This window comes from Mandrillus leucophaeus, unplaced genomic scaffold (assembly GCF_000951045.1).
Source record: "Mandrillus leucophaeus isolate KB7577 unplaced genomic scaffold, Mleu.le_1.0 Scaffold1, whole genome shotgun sequence".
Lineage (NCBI taxonomy): Eukaryota > Metazoa > Chordata > Mammalia > Primates > Cercopithecidae > Mandrillus > Mandrillus leucophaeus.
This window is the reverse complement of record NW_012098097.1, coordinates 7,406,844-7,413,159: the sequence shown is the minus strand read 5'-3', so window position 1 is coordinate 7,413,159 and position 6,316 is coordinate 7,406,844.

The window sequence follows — 6,316 nt, the reverse complement described above, 5'->3', positions numbered from 1 at the left end:
GCTTTATGAAGTCAGAACCATGCAGGCGGCAGGTACTCAGCTGGGAAGAGTCAGGCATAGGACACTGAGCCTCTGTTCTTTATCTTCAGCCTCCAGTACTGAGAACTCTGTGAAGACACCTGGATCTCCCACCAGGCCCAGCCAATGCGAAGGGTAAAATGCACGTGTCCCATTGTCTTTTGCCATGTGTGTAGCTTCTTTCGTAGGATGGGGCTTCCTAGACACAGGTTTCCTCGATTATTCACCCACTCAACAGGTATTTATTTGTTATGTGCCGGAAACTGGTGGAGATTCTGGAGATGCAGCAGTGAACAAAGGGGCAAGATTGTGCTCTTGAGGAAATTGCAAATAGGTGGATTCAGACAGTGGCCAGATAGATAAATAGATAGATAGACAGGCAGACAGACGGACGGACGGACGGACGGACAGATAGATAGATAGACAGACAGACAGACAGACAGACAGACAGATAGATAGGCAGATGATAGAGATAGAGATATGATATGACAGATGATAGAGATGGCTGACTGGCTGGCTGAATAGACAGATGGAGATGATCGCTGGTAGAGAGAGATATGTAATAGAGACAGATAGATAGATGATAGATCAAGGAAATATGTCAACTAATGATAATAACTATGGAGGAAAATAAAGCAGATGTAAAGAGATAGGGTGCCAGGGTGTGTGGGAAGCTGGTGGGGCATGATTTGGGCTATCAAGGAAATACAAGATGTTCCACAGAAACGAAGAACAAAGGGGCTGTCTTAGTTTGGGTTTCCTCCAAATCAGGTCCTGAGACAGGGACTTAGGAGCAATTTGTTTATTGAGAGGTAATCTCAGGAAGTACATTGAGAGAGCAGAAAATGAGACCAGGAAAGGGAAAGGGAAATGAAATGCACTGTAATGAAGGGGTTAACACTGTAGTAACTGGACACACTGGAGCGTAGTCCCTCTGGGCACCCTATGAGAGATTGTGTAGAAAGTTCCTCAGAACTAGAGACAGAATCTTCCAGGCAGAAGGCACTCGTGGGGGCATGAATTCTGTGGCCCATCTGGCCTGCTCTGCACAGGAAAATGTGTGCACTCCTGTAGATAACCTCAGGCAGAGAAGGGGAGCCTGAACTGGGAAATCTTTGGTGGGGCCAAGACTGCCTGCAGCTGCCAGGAGCTCAAGTGGGCAAAGGGGATATGGGGCAGAGCGCCAACAGGGTTGGTTACAGGGGCTCGTCTTAGAGAGGATCGGGGAGGGCGTCAGACAAGCCCTACAGGTGGAGGGCTGGGAAGGTGGAGAGATGGCACAACGGCCCGTTTTGGGGAGAAAATGCAGCATTTGAGAAGTTGGAATGGGGGCAGTGTAGTGGGACCCAAGGGATGGGAGGATTGGCCATGGGCTGAGCTCGGAGAGGTCACTCCTTGGGGTTGAGATGGTTAGGCAGTTTAAGCGAAAGAGCTGTTCTTGTGATCATATTTAATTTGAGTGAAGGTGGTTGTAAAGCAATATTTCATCTTTGAGGTTGTTCCCAGCAAGAGCAGAGATCCTGCAGGCGTCAGTGGCTGAGGGATCTGTTCTGTAAGTTGTTTCTGGGAGCCAGTTCCTGCCTGGGTTCCCATATCTCTCTTCTGCTCTATCCCTCACCTTCCGGCATCTGTTGGGTCCTGACACTCAAGGTTAATTCTGAGCTGAATGAAGGTCAGAAGCCTGTGACCCTCAGCATGGAGCTGCCTGACCCTGGTACCCACCAGGCTTGATGCTGACATTGGGTTTGAGGGCATAGGACCAGACGTCGAGGGAAGGAGGGGTGAGGCAGAGCCTGGGACTCCCCAGAGGAGGCAGCTTACTACTGGTCACTCTCTCCGTCTCACAGGTCCCTGCCCAGCTGCGCCTACTTCCTGCTTCTCCCACTCCTGAAGGTGCCTCTGCTCCTGAGCATACTAGGTGCTATCCTCTGGGTGAACAGGCCTTGGGGGACTCCTTGGACAGAGTCCATGAACAGGAGAACTTGCCACACCCCATGCCCACTGGAACCCTGTCCAGAGACACAGCCCCTCTGACTGCAAAAAGGACTTCTGACCCTGACCCTATCGCTGGATTAGTTAAAAAAAATGTAGGCCAGGTGCAGTGGCTTACACCTGTAATCCCGGCACTTTGGGAGGACACTTAACATGAGATCGACGTGATTTCTTAACAAATTTTAAGTGTACAATACAGCGTTGTTGACTACAGGGACGGTAGTCAAGGGGCCAGGAACCAGGGCCCAAGGTGCAACCTGGGTGTGGAGACCTGTGGGGAGTTCTGAGCAGAGCAAGTTTCATCCCTAAAGACAAGTGCTCAGGTCAGGGGGTGGAACCAGGCAGGAGAAAGGAGGACACATTGGATCCTGGTCCATGGCTTCTGCTGTGTTGAGAAGCAGCACACACACTGCACGTTGAACTTCTTAGTTTTGGGAGAGAAAGAGACACTCAGTGTCCCTGCTGAACATGTTCACCTAGACTGGAACTTGGTTTGCTGACAATCTTCAATGCTTCTTATTTGTGAACAAGGGAAGCAGTCTTTGAAGCACTAACTATAATCAGTGCCAGGAAAGGTCTGAGGGAAGGCAGCTGTGGGGATAAGAAACAAGGAGAAAGGGGTACAGGGGCAGGAAGTGGGTGGAGTGGCTGGGTCTATCGTGCAGGGTGGGGAAGCTCCCTAGGGTCGTTTGGCCCTGACTTAGCATCTCCTGACATGATGGGCTTAGGATCACTTTCCCCTGGAAAAGGCAGGGAGGTAGGACCAGGGACTACTTCATGTCTCTCTTGGATGTGCCACAGTTTCCCAACCTTGCCATGCACAAACTTGGTCTATTGACTTTTCCCCACATCTTTGTCTCTGTCCCACAAATCTGTTATTTTTCCACGCTTTCTTTCCATGATAGTTGCTGCAACCCAAGTCCTTTAATCTCTTATTCCTCTCTCCTTTATCTCTCGTCAATCCTTATATAAATCTCTCCAATATTCCCATTCCCTCGCTTTCCCTGATGCCACCATAGTCCTCTATCCTCTCAATACTACGGTGACTTCCCACTTTCTTCCCAATCCCTCTTGCCACCTTTTCTCTTTCTTCTACATAATGCAACAAGAGAGCACCTTGACACGGTTCTGCAATAGTCATGTCACCTCTTGTTCCATGTTCTTCAAATGAAACCCACTGTATTAGTCTGTTCTCATGCTGCTAATAAAGACATACGTGAGGCTGAGCGTGGTGGCTCACGTCTGTAATCCCAGTACTTTGGGAGGCTGAGGCAGGCGGATCACCTGAGATCAGGAGTTCGAGACCAGCCTGGCCAACGTGGTGAAACCGCCTCTACTAAAAGTACAAAAATCAGCCAGACGTGGTGGCAGGTGCCTGTAATCCCAGCTACTCAGGAGGCTGAGGCAGGAGAATTGCTTAAACCTGGGGGTTGCAGCGAGCTGAGATCGTGCTACTACACACCAGCCTGGGTGACAAGAGCAAGACTCCGTCCCCACCCCACCAAAAAAAGACATAACTGAGACTGCGTAATTTATAAAGGAAAGAAGTGTAATTGACCACAGTTCTACGTGACTGGGGAGACCTCACAATCATGGTGGAAGGCAAAGGAGGAGCAAAGTCATGTCTTACATGGTGGCAAGCAAGAGAGAGAGAGCATGTGCAGGGCGGGGGACCTCCCCTTTGTAAAACCATCAGATCTTGTGAGACTTATTCACTATCATGAGAACAACATAAGACCTGCCCCCATGACTTATTTACCTCCCACCAGGTCCCTCCCACGACACATGGGAACTATGAGAGCTATAATTTGAGATTGGAGGGAGGACACAGCCAAATCATAGCACCCACTCTCATTGCTTGGCCTACTTGATCTGAGGGGACCCAGCCACTGGTTGGTTCTTCCATTTCATCTTGTTGCCCTGTCTCCATGTGGTCTTTATGTTCTAGCCACAGTGTGCATCCCTCCCCAGGGCCTTAGCACCTGCTGTTCCTCCCCTTGAATCCCTTCCCCCAGATCTTCTTACCTCTGGTTCTTTCTTATCCTTTTGGTTTCACCTCTGACGTTGCCTCCTCTGAAAGGCCTCTGTGATCATCCTTCGAGGGATCACCCCGATTGTCTTGATTATGGGTCCCTGTTTATTTCCTCCACAGTTTGCCAAATGCTGTTAATGTGTTTCCTTTGGGTGGTTTCTGTCCATCTCCCTTTACATCACAGCAGCATTTGGGCCAGCTTCGTTCACCACGAATGCCCCAGCGTCCAGCTACAGAGTATGGTGACGTAATGGTTGGCATAAAAAAAAATACTTGCTGAGTGAGTAAACGAATAAGGATTGGATGTGGCTGCAGAGGTTGGCCCTGGACAAATGTGGCCCAACTATATTAGATATCTGTTGATGCATAACAAATTCCCCCATGACTTCACGGCCAAAAACAGCAAATGTTCATTATCTCATGGTTTTGAGAGTCATGAATCTGGGAGTTGCTTAGGTGGGTGGTGCTGGCTCACGATCTGTCTTTCATTAAGTTCTAGTCAAGATGTTGGCCGGGGCTGCAGTCATCTGAAGACTGGACTGGGGCTGGAGGATCTGCTTCCAATGTCACGCATTCACGTGGCTGGTGGTGGGAGGCCTCAGCTCCTTGCTCAAAAGAGCTGCTTGTGTGTCTTCTAGACACAGCCACCAGCTTTCCCCAGAGAAAGTGATCCAAGAGAGAGCAAGGCACAGCACCTTTGGCTTATCCTTAGTGAGGACAGAGAGAGAGACCCTCTCATATTGCTTTATATTGTTTTATACTCAGTACCTGTTTTAAGAAAAAAACAAGACAGGCAGCCCGGTATCCAAAACCAGACCTTGGCCTGTCTGACCTAAACCCGGTAGTTAAAAATCAACCCATAAAGTAGAAACCGATATTATTCATAGATTCCAGGCATTGTATAAAAGAACGTAGTGAAACTCCCAGCCCTGTTTTGTTTCTGTCTGACCACCGGTGCGTGCAGCCCCTGTCACGAACCCCCTGCTTGCTCAAATCAATCACAACGCTTTCATGTGAAATCTTTAGTGTTGTGAGCCCTTAAAAGGGACAGAAATTGTGCACTCTGGGAGCTCGGATTTTAAGGCAGTAGCTTGCCGATGCTCCCAGCTGAATAAAGGCCTTCCTTCTACAAGTCGGTGTCTGAGAGGTTTTGTCTGCGGCTCCTCCTGCTGCATTAGAAGTCATAGCCCATGGCCCATATCTATGGATCACAGAAACCCGCCCAATAACATACGGAAGGAGACTCGTCAAGGGCGCGGGTGTCTGATCTGGGTGGCTGTTAGGCAAGGATAGTCATTTCCTCAAATTTTGCTGAACTGTACATCTATGATTTGCATTATTTTGTTTGTATGTCATACTTCCATCAAAGAATTTAAAAACCAAAACCTGAAATTATACCTCTGAAAGTTTGCTTGACTTTCTTTTTTGGTTATAGTTTATTGATATTTTTTCTACCTAAGGAAAAGTTTACATATATTAATCTCTCCTCCTTCCAGCTGCCTCACCAACAGCTCTGAGAGAGTAAAGAATCTGACCAAAAGCACACAGTATAAGTGATGGTGTCAGCATTTCTCTGGCACTGATGCCCTAGAGTCTCTTCACTGGACCAGGACACTGAAGAGGACAGAGTGGCCCAGGGATGGCAAAAGGGAAAAGCAGAATCCTGAGACCCAGGAAACAGAACGAGAAGGGTGTGTTAGGCAGAGGGGGCCAAGGTGACCGAAGCTGAGAAACTCCAGGGAGTCACTGTTTTCGAAGTCCTTCCACCCTTCACTCTCCCTCCCCTCTCACTTCCCCAGTGCCCTTTGCTTTTCAGAAAACACTTCACAATTGAAAGCAGCCTGTGCGGGTCCCTGGCTGTGCTGACAGATTGAAATTTGCATCAGGGAACCAGTGCAAAGGCAATGGTGATTTGAGAGTGCACATTTGGCTTTAGGTTTGAGTATGTGTGTATGTGACCCTGTGGGAATTTCATTCTTTTCTTTTTTTCTTTCTTTTTTTTGAGACAGACTCTGGTTCTGTCTCCCAGGCTGGAGTGCAGTGGCTCGATCTTGGCTTACTGCAACCTCTGCCTCCCGGGTTCGAGCAATTCTTGTGCCTCAACTACAGGCGCATGCCACCATGCCAGCTAATTTTTGTATTTTTTGGTAGAGACAGGGTTTTGCCACATTGGCCAGGCTGGTCTCGAATTTCTGGCCTCAAGTGATCCACCCTTTTCAGCCTCTCAAAGTGCTAGGATTACAGGTATGAGCCACTGCGCTCAGCTAATTTTTG